This window comes from Crotalus tigris, unplaced genomic scaffold (assembly GCF_016545835.1).
Source record: "Crotalus tigris isolate CLP2741 ecotype Arizona unplaced genomic scaffold, ASM1654583v1 scf7180000018550.1270297659:1495590, whole genome shotgun sequence".
In the NCBI taxonomy this organism is placed as follows: domain Eukaryota; kingdom Metazoa; phylum Chordata; class Lepidosauria; order Squamata; family Viperidae; genus Crotalus; species Crotalus tigris.
The window spans coordinates 370852-384605 of NW_024097073.1; the positions used below are offsets into that span (position 1 = coordinate 370852).

The 13754-nt window shown below is 38.9% G+C and overlaps 1 protein-coding gene across 10 annotated transcripts in view; it reads right to left on the bottom strand.

Annotated features, from left to right (window-relative positions):
- The window catches only part of PLEKHG3 (pleckstrin homology and RhoGEF domain containing G3), a 64305-nt gene extending 51317 nt beyond the window's left edge, over nucleotides 1-12988 (bottom strand). For 3 of the 10 annotated variants that reach the window (XM_039354354.1, XM_039354352.1, XM_039354349.1), the window contains exon 1: nucleotides 12243-12988. The gene's annotated coding sequence lies outside the window, so the exon portion shown is untranslated. Of the gene's footprint in view, nucleotides 1-11719; nucleotides 12198-12242 lie in introns of those variants that run through there. The other 7 variants (XM_039354353.1, XM_039354355.1, XM_039354357.1 and 4 more) reach the window with 4 other exon arrangements.
- Between the last annotated feature and the right edge of the window lie 766 nt (nucleotides 12989-13754).

The window sequence follows — 13754 nt, forward strand, 5'->3', positions numbered from 1 at the left end:
TTGATGCGAACAATGTAGAGCTGGCCATGCCCACCCAGTAGGCCACACCCACTCCATCCATGCCCATCCAGTAGGCCGCACCCACCCTGGCCAAACCCCCGTGTCCCCCCGAGGGCAACCGAATGCTGATGCGGCCCTCAATGAAATTGAGTTTGACACCTGTTATAAACATTCACAACTGAGAGCCTGTATGTTAATGCTACTGAATGCCAATGAACCAGCCAATAACTCCCACAATATTACATTCTTCTAGAAAGGCTCCAGAAGTTGCTTTTTGCTATAAAATCCCCCCTTTGCCTCATTAGACAGTTTTATAGGGAGTCAGACAACACTCCTTTTGTAACCTTGTGTTTCCTATTTCTTCCACTTTTCTTTTTTCCCCACATAAAAGGAAGAATTACTCCAGATTCTCCTTTCTTTAATGGGAAAAGAGAAAGTAGCTGCACAACTTCATTGTGCAACCCCTGCAAATCATTCATCTGGAAATATCCAAGGTAATACAAAATCACAACTCCCCCCCCTTTTTTTTTTACAACAAAACAGAACAGTACAAGGCAATTTTTCTTTTCACCTTCTACAGCAGGGGTTCTCAACCTTGGCAACTTTAAGACTTGTGGACTTCAACTCCCAGAAGCTGACTGAGGAATTCTGGGAGTTGAAGTCCACAAGTCTTAAAGTTGCCAAGGTTGAGAACCTCTGTTCTACAGTTTTATTAAATAGGGCCTCTTTCCCGTAGTTTTCATTCCCTTTAACATTTGCCATAAGGGTTGGGCTAACATTTATAAAATCCCTGCCCGAACTGGATCCAACCTCGATTTTAAAAATTGGACAAGTGAAGTTGGTTTCTAGGAAGCTCCTGGCTTGCTTTGTTACGGCTGATTCTATGGAACAAAGGAAGCTCTCACACCTGCTGTTCCCCTTTTCTGAACAAACACAGCCCAAACTCTTCAGTAAGCAAAAGCAAAGGTTCCCTAACCTCTATCCTCTTTCACATTAAAAAGGAGGTCAATGGTCTTCTTGAAGCTCCCAGATTTCTGGCAAGTCTCTTTGGTGATAGGCAATCAAAGTATCAGTGATGTTGGCATCTAACCACAGTTCCTTTACAAAGAAGAAAGCCTGGTGCTTGCTTCTGGCAGCCACTAAGTATGAATGCCAATTATGTCCTAAGTCTAATTTGAACTCACCAAAGACTCAGCCCAAAATCAACCGGGATATGGCTTGCCAGGATGGGGTGGCTAGATGTTAATGGTCCAGGGCTCTGCAATTTTAGTAGTAATGTAATTTCAGCAGGTGCCACTTGCATGCCAAACTATACCTGTTTCAATTCCCACTTCTCCTTACTATTAAAGGTGCAGGAATCTTTTCTTTTACCTCTGATCTGCCGAGGCCAAGAGAAGGAAAGAATAGCACTGGCAAACTGTACAATAGCGTTTCCATGACTCAAGGGATGATATGAATGGCCAATTTTCCATATGTTTGAGTGTACATTTTAGTACATTTTCATTCTGTAAACTTCACTGAAAACTTTATTAAATATCAAAGGTATAAGGGACTATAAATAATTTTAGGCTGCAATAAAAATCAATCATTAGGAAATATCTCCAATTATATTCAGTGGGACTTACTTCTGAATCAATTGCTTAAATTACACATAGTAAACCATAGTTTATAAAATAAACCACAACTGGATGGTTCATGTAGCTTGCTGAGTCACACAACCAACCATTTGTAGACCATAATGGCTGGGAAAATACATCCGACCTAAACCATTATAGGATTTGCATGATTTCAGTTATATATTTTGCATGATCCAAGCCAATATATTTAGTATTGCATTGGAAAGCTGCAGTTTGATATACATGTACCTGGGACTAAAACCCATTAAATTTAATAGGGTTTACCTCATGGTAGACAAATACAACTTCACACATTTTTAATGATTCATCATTTCACTCACATCTAGATTACTAATTTAGCACTCTTTCTATTCACAAAAACTATTCCAATGTTTTGTTTATATCTCATATTAATAAAGTTTTCTTTGTTTCCAATGCTCTTTCACCTTAAGTATTTTTTTAATCCTAATTCTTTGATGATTAAGCTAGCTTTACATTTCCATACCCTCAGGCGGCAGCAGCAGATTTTTCAAAGCATTGTTTATATTTGTCCTGAGATTCAAACTAAATATTTTTACTGATCCTTCTGTAGGCTGGGGCCTTGGGAAGACTACATATAGACCACAGACTTGGCCTCACTTATTGCAACTGCAATCTTTCGCAACTACAAACAGCTTCAAACAAATGACTTTCAAACAAATGATGTATTGCTGAGCAATGTTCAGTACAATGGGGCTTAAGTCCTTAAAACACCTCTGTACTACATCAGAGAACAAATGGCCCAAGGGAATTTTTAGAATCTTTTAAGTACCACCTCTAGCAGGACATTCCCTGAACTCTTTCTGATCTTTGGAAATTCACTGAGCAGATTAGCCACTCACCCGCTATCACAATTAGCAAACACTCTGGGTCCCAGAATCTTACTCAACTGCTCCCTTCCCAGCTATGCATAATCCCATACACACATTCTTTCCTTAGGGTTTGCATCTAAATATATCACGAAAGGATGCTTCGCTTTTTTTTTCATTTCAGTTGCTCTTTTATTTTTAAGCAGTCAAAATCTGCAGATTTCAGTCCCTCTCGTTTTGGAAACAACTTCAGGCAGTCCTCGACTTACGACCACAATTGAGCCCAAAATGAATCCCCCCCCCCGTTCCCCTGCAATAGTTAAGTGAATCACTGCAGTGGTTAGGTTAGTGACACAGTTGTTATGTAAATCTGGATTTCCCATTGACAGAAGGTGGCAAAAAGTGACCACATGACCCCGGGACATTGCAACCATCATAAATACATGTCGGTTGCCAAGCGTCCAAAGTTTGATCATGTGACCATGATCGTAAGTGTAAAAAAATGTTCATAACTTTTTTTAGTACATTGTAAGTTTGAATGCTCACTACATGAACGGTTGTACATTGAGGACTACCTGTACTTAGATTAAATTTTATTTTACCCCAACAGCAATTCTCAGCCTTTGATTATCACATGCACAGCCTGACAGTCCCAGGGAGCTCAATGCTGAATACATGGGGGAAGATCCCTAAAATGAGGGCTGATGAGTCTCTTATAGATTGTTTGATGTATGAAAACATGGCTGGTAGTTTTCGTTTTGCCTGGAAGTTTCTTTTTGTACAGCACGGACTGTATTATTTTAAATTTTATCCATTGTATGCCACTCAGAATTACAGTGGAATAGAGCAGAGAACAGATTACAAACGGAATAAAATAAAATAAAAAGCGATGTGAAGTAGACTGACCTGACAGAAGGGGGTTATAGAAACACACTATTAAAAAAATAAAGCTGAACCTAGACTAAAAAGGATTGTCCGTCCCTAAATCAATTATCCTATGCATTTCACAACACAGAGACATAAGCTGAAGGCAGGAACTATCTCAAAGGCCACCTGTTGCAGTGGAAACCCAAACTTCTGACACACACAGAACAAGCCATTCTGAAGGGTTTACTGAACACTCCTTCCACCAGCTACATCAATGTCACCATATCTAATGTTATTTGTACAATGCTATCCTAATATACTCAAATAGCTCACCACTCAGATGGCAAAGCTGTCTTTGCTAATATTTTTTTCCTAACCACCGGGATATTTCTAGTTTAGCATTAAAAAACTTTAAAATAAATATCATATGGATAAAATACTGTATGTTGTTCTTTGCTTTTCAATGAAAAATCAAAACAAGCTAGAAAATTTGGAGGGATGGAGGGAGAATTAGACATTTGAAATCCAAAGTATATGTTAAATAAATTAATCTTTTCATTAGAAAGATTAATGGATCCATTTTGTGTCATTTGATTTTAAAAAGTCATTTTTTAAAAGTTGGTTTGACTGACGGGGAAGGCCATCTTTGAAGGATATCAGCTGACCAGAGAATCTTTGAAGTACCTGTTTCTTCATTAAGAGAAAATTATAGAAATATACAACCTGTTGAAACATTTTTAGTTTGATACTACCAGCCATTGTAACATGCATCTTGATTCACTAACGTAGATGATTTTATTTTACATACCTTGTTTCTTTTGAACATTTGTACAATATGTATAATTATATACAGACGTAGAATCATTAATCTACAAGGAACAAATGATGATTCCTGCCTTAAAGCAAAATGGGAAATTATAAACAAACATATTAAAGCAAAATGGGAAATTATAAACAAACATATTCCACTAACTTGTTCCCTCCCAAAATGTTGGATCACAATAGTTGGAGTTATCATCCTAAATCTCTAAAAGTCCCTTGGGTGGTAAAGCTGGTCTATCTATAATCCTATAAGATCCTAAGAGAACATAATGTAACTTCTTTTTTTGGCAGAGCCTGAGGAGGAGAAAATACTGTAACTGCAAATTTCAAAAGCACAAAAATGCCTAATTGTGAAAATGTAATTTAATCTACAAAAATTAACCTAAAAGATAAGTAAGTCAAAGGTACAATCAACAGACAACTTCGGCCAGATTATTAAAAGGGATTTCTCCCAACATTTTTAAAAAGTGCACTTCAATATATTTTGCTCTCTACTCTGGACTGCAAACAACATTTTTCAATATAGTTCCTAAAAGAATTATTGCACTGAATCGCATGTTGGTACTGGCTGCATAAGAGGGTTTATGCACATACTGGAAACCAGTGCAGGAATTCTTCAGTGCGTAACTTTCAATTACACATTTTAAAACATAAGATAATTACCATGAACAATCTCAGAGATGTTCTCCATGAAGAAATGCAAAACAGTACATAAATATCCACTGAGTGTTATACTGTAGCAGAAAGACTAAAAGCTGCTTTTCCCAATCTAGAGTCCTTCAGATGTAAACTCCACCATCTATTACTCCTAGCCAGCAAGAGACTAGGGTGAAGACTCGCCTGACACTAGGATTAAACGGAGCTTTTCCCCGCCATTCATGTCCAAGAGAAGCCTGCCAGTTCTAATCTTTATGAGGAATACCTGAGTTGGATTTGCAAGGTTCCCTTGAGAGGCCCATAAATAACTAACTCAGAATATCTCAACCCAATTGTATCCTTGTCACTCCCAATCAAACCAGCCTATAGTGATTCATAAAATCAATTGTAAAACAACAATAAAATTACAAATACTATCCAAAAATATGGCATGCATTATAATAATAATTCAAGCCTCTATAAATAATGATCCCAGACAACAGAAATCAATAGTTGCAACTGTAAAATATTAACATATTCTTCAGGGAAAAGCGGTTAAGATAGAAAAACAAATATTTAACTTCTTAAACTATGATGGGAACACTCTGGACTCTGAGTTGTAGGAGAGTCCATAAAATTGGTATAGGAAAGCCCAATTTCAAACTGATTCCAGTTTGGGTTGGCCCTCAAAAAAACCTCCAATGGATGATCAGAGTTCCCAATTCACAATATAAAGAAAACATTTCATTAGATGAAATAAAGCAGATTGTTGATACCCAGACTACAAAGATTTAAAAACCAAATCCAACTTAGACTATGAATGATTGAACACACTAGTCTGTGTTCTGGATAGTGTACATACTATCCTGGTACAGTTGCCAGGGAAAATAAGTCATAATTCACAATTATAACCATTCTATATAACTGAACATGTGGCTTATAGAATCTGATACTGTAGAGCTCCATAATTAAAAATAGATGTTGAAAAGCTCACATTCATTATTTACAGTTTGGCCAGTTCTTGTTTTGGACACACTGTTGCTCTGAGGTTTCCATTGTACCATACGAGCTAAGTGAACAGATATCAGTAATTCCATATATGGTCTACAAAAATCTGGATGGCCACTAGAAAGCAGGAAAAAGATAAGGAAAATTCTATTTGCTGCTTTAAGGTCGGCTGGATTTTTATAACTCAGAACCAGAAACCCTAATGGATGTACATCATAAGTGCTTCTGTGTGGCAGTGTTGTACTAGAAGCATGCTCATGCTTGCAGACTGGTAATACACACAGGGTGTGACTGTAGATTCAATGAGGCTTGTCTGTCAGGCGATTTAAATGGCACAGCTGGTATTTTTGTGAGGCAGCTGCTTTCCAAAGTAAAATGAGCTCATCAGGAGTCACCCAACAATTCTGTGAAGAACAGATTCCCAGAGCAGTTTCAGACTGAAGGCCCATCTGCAGATGACGAAAGCAAGACAGTTAACGGCTAACATACTGATCTCTACAGAAAAAAATGGGTCCCAACCACCCCATAGCTAATGTTAGCTCGGTTAAGCCATCACGTGGTTTACTTTGTTTTGCCTTACAGTGCATACTTGTACTGCATATAAAACAAGCCAAGATTAATAAATGTTGCCCTTCTCCACAAATATGATCACTACACCATAGGCATACTGTATGTTGTCTTAATAAGATTCAGCTTAGGTTGCATATGTCCAAATGCAAGCTCTGGATTTGTTGCTTCAAAGCCAGCCATGATTTCTTAAACCCAGAACTGCAATTTGTAATCCTGGCTTGGGCTGCAACAAATTATGGTTCAAACAACTTGTTGTTTGCTTAGCAGTCATATTAACAAAAAAGAGCAATGTGGGAGTGAATGGATTATGAAAATGTCCTGCAAATATGGCCACTGGGAGCTGAGCAGATTGCCCATGTGCAAAGCACAACTGTAATTCATTTTTTAATAAAATATTTTAATGTGAAAGGGGTTGCCAGGATCGTGATTTTTGGTCACCATAGATTAACATGGCCTTCCTTTGCAATACGTGCTTCTGATTTGTCTCTCTCTCTCTGTGTAAGTGTGTCAGAGAGAGAGAGAGAGAGAGAGAGAGAGAGAGAGAGAGAGAGAGAGAGAGAGAGAGAGAGAGCGCATGTGTTTAAAGGCAAGTTTCTAATCTGACAATTTGCAGATTGTATTAACAAGAATATTGTTAATAGGCTTCTACCGGTATTAACAAAAATAAAATGGCTTCTGTATTGCTCATTTCCTTTTGCCTGGAATTTCCATCCCAACACATCCATTTATCTCTCCTTGCCTTTTACTACATCTGGACTTTGCAAAGAAGGAAACAGTAAAAGGCAAGAAAGATTAAAAATAGAATATCTTAGTAAAACACATTTTCAGTAAAGCAAATGCCCATCATCAACTAAGGCAGTGTTTCCTAACCTCAGGTATTTTAAGATGAATGGACTTCAACTCCCAGCATTCCCCTGCCAGCATGCTGTTTGTAGAATTCTGGGAGTTGAAGTCCACTCACCTTAAAGCTGCTTAGGTTGAAAACACTGCCTTAGTGTTGATGATGGGCATATGCTTTATTGAATATGATAAGTAAAGGACGAAATCCCCAAGAATCATATTTCTGCAGTGAAAATACTGAAAATGCATTCAACGCTGTTTCCTATATCAACTCATTTTCCCATTCTCACCCAAGCTACTTAGTGCCCAAGAAGGAGAAAAAAACTGAACAGAAAAGTGTGATGGAGCAGCACATTTTAAATTAGAATGCAGCAGAGGTCAAAGTTTTATTCCCACAGCTGTAGCAGCAAGCACCCCAGCCTATCTGGAATTCCAGTGTCAGCTCCCCACGCACACCCACTCTACAAACCATCTGCGTTAGCGCTCTTATTTTTGCTGAGTTAACCTCGTTAAATCCAGGCCATTCCTGGATGTTCCGTGGAGAGAGCTTGTGCTGTGAGTACATGCTTGTATCAAGCCCAAGATTAAGTCTTTAATCCATATAAGGGAGGTGGCTGTACAGGCTGGAAAAATGTATTGCACAAAGAGTAAATGTGTATCCTAGGAAGGGAATATTGTCCTTTCTTGGAAAAGCAAAGTTCTTTTTTGATACCTCTGTTAACATCTTGAGAAAATCAGTGGAATACAGCATATCTACTGTAATAGATCTACCTTTACAACTACATGTGAGAATTAACTGACTCCTTATCTTCTTATGAGTCAACAGCTGGAAGGGAAAAACAACTTACCTATTATAGTAATCAGTTGGATTTTTGCAACAGAGGTTAGCTTTGAACACAACTCACCTAATTTTAATGCCATGTGGTCTCTAGGCAGCCTTAGGCAAACAACTCTTTTATAACTTAATTTACCCCACAAGACTGATGCAAAGATAATAAAATCACTAAGTGCTTTCATATTCTCAGAGAAAGGGGTAGAACCAAGTTTCTTAGTACTGTATTAAGGGATCTGCTTTAAATTGTAAAAAAATCTTTACAGTATTACAACACAGTTGCTTTTCCCCCTGGGTTTCCTACAATCAGGGATGCCTCATATCACAATTAACCCTTGTCTTTTCTTTAAAAAAAAGGTGAACCTACAATATTTGAACATTTATTTTGCATTTTAGATGTGTTCAACCCTAAACTTACTGCCTGGCATTAGAAAAACCAAAGCAGGCTAACCCTAACCGGAGTAATCCTTGGCTGGGAAATCACCAGAAAAGGGCAGGCTGTAGTCTAAATTTGGAGAAGATACTAATGCCAAAGCAGTACCATGCTGTTACTCATGTCCATGTAATCACCAAGGATCAAGAGTTCACCACTTTTACCTTACTTTGCATTTTAATACATATTTTGCTTTGCCTTATTCTTATTTATTTATTTATTTATTTATGAGACTTATATACCGCTTTAAGTGCAATCACTCTCTAAGCGGTGTACACCAGTAAGCAATGTATGTATGTATGTATGTATGTATGTGTGTGTGTATATATATATATATATATATATATATATATATATATATATATATATATATTCATTCTCCCCATTATCTTAAAGAACCCTTTCATAAGCTTGTATTAGTTTTATAACCAGTTTGGTTTAGTGGTTAAGGCACCAGGCTAGAAAGTGGGAGGTTGTGAGTTCAAGTCCTGCCTTAGCCAGGAAAACCAGCTGGGTGGTCTTGGGCCAGTCACTCACTCTTAGCCCAAATCACCTCACTGGGTTGCTGTTATGAGGAAAATGGGAAGAGGAAGGTGTTTTGGATATGTTTGCTGTCTTGATTTGAGAAATAAAGGTGGGATAGCAAATAAGTAAATAAATAACCAGATAAAGCAAAAGGAATAGTTATACTCTTTCATGAGATTGCTATGCACAATGTTTTCAAAGCTTCATTTGATCTGAACTTCATTTAGCTAGTGCAGTAGGAGGAAGGCATCTCACAAGGACAATGTTTCTAAAACAGCAGCTGAACTTAGCAGCTACATCCCTTCACCTTTCTTTGATGCCAAATACAGTGTTGTTTCAAATCCTACTAACAATTAAGGCTCTCCTTTCTACTGTTGTATTCAGCATTAATACAATCCAGAATAAAATTCAGACGATCAAATTAATAGTGCATTTTAACATTGAAATATTGCATGGTTTAGGTCTAAAGATCAGGGTTAATAAAGGTTTCCCCCCTAATTAGTTATAGTACTGTGAATCAGATTTTTTTCATTGTACAGTTTGAGAATAAAAGTAAACTTAAGTGGCCAGAGGCATACTACAAGCAAGTTTATGCATCATAACTAAGAAGATGTCAGACCTTACCATGCCCTGTTAGGCAGGAAACGGGTCCAGAAAGCTCTATCTTTATTAGCAGGAAAATAGTTTGGGAACTGACACACCCAAAATCAAACAATCCATATTATAGTTTGTTTCATTGTATGAATCCATCCAATGGCTAATCTACATATTATACTAACCCATGCTTTACATAAGTTTACTGATCATAAATGCTCAGTCAGTCATAATTTGATCTGCAAGCCAGAGTATACCATAAATGGTTCATATCAAACCACAATGGTTAGATTCATGCATTGTATTATACCAAAGCAAATAAATCACATTATGGCTTGACATGGGTCCATTCAGCAAATGTGTCCATAGCATACCCGAGATTTGAATTTAATATTTTCTTTTTCATCTAAGCCTAAGATTTTTTACCATTGTACTATTCTAAACTAAAATACTCAATTGAAGAAGCTTCTTGGATGAGAAGCAAAACATTTTCAAGGGAAAAAAAATCCAAGAAAGTCCACTTGCCTTTTGAAAAGCACTTTTACTAAAATTACCAGTCACCATTTTACACACTTTGCAAACCTATCTATTGACAAGTAATTGTAAAACATATTTCATTGATAATATAATAGAGTAATGATGATATACTTATTCAAGAACACCCAAGTGAAAGCCCCAAGACTAGGTTTTGTATTCTCTCAGAAAAGTAGGGTGAGGCCAGCCATGAGGACAAAAGCTTGACAGTACCTAACCTTACCTTGGCTGATCTCAGAAACTAAATAAGGTAAAATCAGGCCTCTACTTAGACAGGATAGGAAATCCCTGGTTTGCAAAGATAACAACGCCCTACCCTACACACAAAACATTGTCCCCCCAAATCCAAGGGAACTGATTTCCATACTGCTGTCAAGAAAACTGTGGACATGCTTGTGAAATACCACTTAACCCAGAGATTATCTTATTAAAATAATTTAATTCAGCATTGTTCCGTTTGCAAGCATTTGATTGCTTGCAGAAATTACTGCCATGCCCTTGCATTTATATTCATCATTTTCAATTTGTTCCATACAATTCTTTTCCTTAAATTAGTATCTAAATGAGAACAACAACATTTACAGGACTGATTACATTTAATGAAGAATTCTATGTAACATAATAAATACCGGAATACATCCATGCACTAATAGAAGAGCTTTATTTTACATGCTAAACTATGGCTTAATCACTATTAGCTAAATAAAGTGGCAATTGTCTAGGCTACAGTATAACTTGGGTTTATAAACTCCAATCATTCATGCTGAGCCCCAAAGGGTTGTTATATCTTAACCTGAAGTGCAAACCCATATTTTCCCTACTTGCACGTCCTTAAAATAAATTCTTGGATTGAGAGTCCCTGCATTAAACAGAAGCAACCCAGACTGGCTGGTTCAAGATGGGAACTGGTTTCCAGGCAGGCAAGAGGTGATTTTCAGAGCTACTGATCAGGTTGTTTCATAGAAGGGATTGCAAACACATGTCTGCACGGATCTGACACAACAACATTCCTGAACAGCAGGAGACATCGAGAATTGCAATTTTCAGTTCTAAGCACTCCCCTCCCTCCTCCCTCTCAAATGTTCTTTATATTATCTTCAGATTAACAAACTATCAAGTGTCCCCTCCAGTCCAATTTTTTTAGCCTCATCTAATTATTTATTGTTGTTGTTGGAAACAGCCACTGCTAGCGTTACTACATAGATTTAGTTCATATTAATTGATCCACGACAATCGAACGCCTCGATTCCTATGCTCCTGACCACTATGAAGCTCTTTTTTCAAATATATGGCAATCCTGGGAATTCTGGGAGTTGTAGCCCCAACTCAACCTGGAGGAAACCAATTTGGAAACGGAGGGGGGGGGAGGATTTGAAAGAAACTAGCCGGTGATCCTATATCAACTTTGAAGGGGAAAATCCTTCCAAATTCCACGGATCTGCAGCTTGTTCAGAGAATTTTGTTCATCAAATACGTTAAGTGATCGATCAACTTTTATTTAAAGCGCCCACGTTCCTTTTCGGCAGCGCTTTAAATCAAAGATATGGATAGACAAAAGTTTCCCAACCAAAAATCAGGAAATTCAATACTGTACTTTTACGCCCTCTTCGTAAGGTTCCCCAGCTCCGTGCGGATGTGGAAGCAACAGCTGTCTAAAGAATTCCGGACGCGCGGGAAGTAACTTTGATTTCGAGACTACGAACCAAATGCAAGAGAGGACAAAAAAAAAAAAGTTCACGCCTTCCCTAACGGGTCATCAAGCGCGCGTAAAGGTAACAGCACAAAGCGATTTCCGCGTGGGCTGGTAAAGGTACTGCAGAGAGCAGCGACTCTGAATAATTCCTGGAAAAGGAGGTGTCCACTAGGGCGGCAAGGACGCAGGGAAACCACCTGCGTTCGTCGGGGATGCAGCGATGCCAAGAGAAAGGGGCGGCAGGAAGAAAGATGGAAGCAAATCCTCTTAATCGTAATAAAGAGCCTGCATTGACCCTCCTAATCCGGCTGCGGTGCACCTATAAAGAGGGAGCTGGGAACTTTGGCGGATCGGATCCGAACCCAGCCGCGAAAGGGGCGGCTCTCCCGAATTCCTTTTGGGGAAGAGAGGGGGGAAAACTCACCCGATTTCCCAAAATGCGGCCAGCGACCCGGGTCAAAGAGCTCCGCCAGATAGCGCGCCGAAAGCCCAGGCTGAAATTAGACGATCCGCCAGGCAGGAAGCTCTCTCGACCGAAGATCGTTAGCAGGGAAAAGAGGAAGGGGGAGGAAAAAAAAAAAAAAAGCAGGCGGGTCACCAACGCTCCGCGGAGGTGGAGACTCCGAGCCGCAAGGAGGGGCTGCCAGAAGAGCTAGCGAAGCAACTCCTGCCTGCGGGACAATGATTAACTCGGAGCTACCTACGCCGCTGCGCGCAGTTCCTCACCTTCGCGTCAGAGTACGGTAGTTGGGGCGGGGCGATCCTTCGCTGCCGTGCCGTAGCTCCAGGCGATACCGTCGTGCCGCCCCGAAACTCCCCCTTGCCATCGCGACTTCAGAAGAACAGCGAGGGCGGGAAACTCCACCACCTGCTGGAGGTGCGAGTTCCCAGTTGACACACCGAATGGGTAACAGGGACAGAACGTTTTGTGTTAAGATTCCTTTTTCGCAACCGGCGTGCGGAGAATCCTTGGAGGTAGAAGTCACGATGGCTTTTCATCGTTTCCTTATAAAGTCGTTCTTCGGTAATGGTGGGTTTTTTGTTTTTTTAATCCGTTTTGCCTTCACTCATCTGATACAGTTGGAGAAGCTACCGACTCCAGGTTAGGACTTTATAGGTTGAACTCAATAATAAATCCTCACCATCCTTCTCTTCATCCTGTTTTGGCCCTAAGTTTTACATTGGGCAAGTGGCAGCTTTGACTGTACCATCTCAGGGGAGATGAGATCTGTACCTGTTGAGCTGTTGCTTTTTTTTTTTTTTTTTTTGCTTAAGTGCAAAAAGGCTTCCTAGATTACAACCCTTCTCTAAAGTAAAATACACATATAATTATTGTCTTGGATCTGTGCAGGATTCTAAACGTTGTTAAACCCCTTCCCATTTGCTACATGGTACAAAGTAATGAAGCACATGGACCAGCCCATCATAGATATAATGGTTCTGTGAATATGTTTTAGCAATGCTGTGCCAGAATTTTGTATTAATTCCTCTCATGAATACACTTGGCCTTAAGTGAAATTGTCTGTTATAGGTAACAGGTAACAATTTCATGATAATGGGATATCGTATTTTGTACAATGATATTCTCCACCAAATGCAACTCCAAAAAGTTAACAATGAATGATGAGAGGTTCTTGAACTTGTCATAGAAAAAAAGTCACAAAATTGAGATGAATCTCTGTCCATTTATTGCAAACATGAAGAGCTGAATGAAGTGGAAAATTTCCATTCAGTGGACTAAAATTTTGACCTAATTGCTTGAACATTGTGCCAAGTGGTATCCCACTGTGAAATTTTCATCTAAGGGTTGTGTGTTAAGATTAAGGCACCTGTGTCACACTTTGAAACCCACTATAAAGAAACCACAGGAGCCAAATACTCCAGCTGCATCTGTTCTGATAATACTATTACATTACCAGATATCATTCCTGTGGTC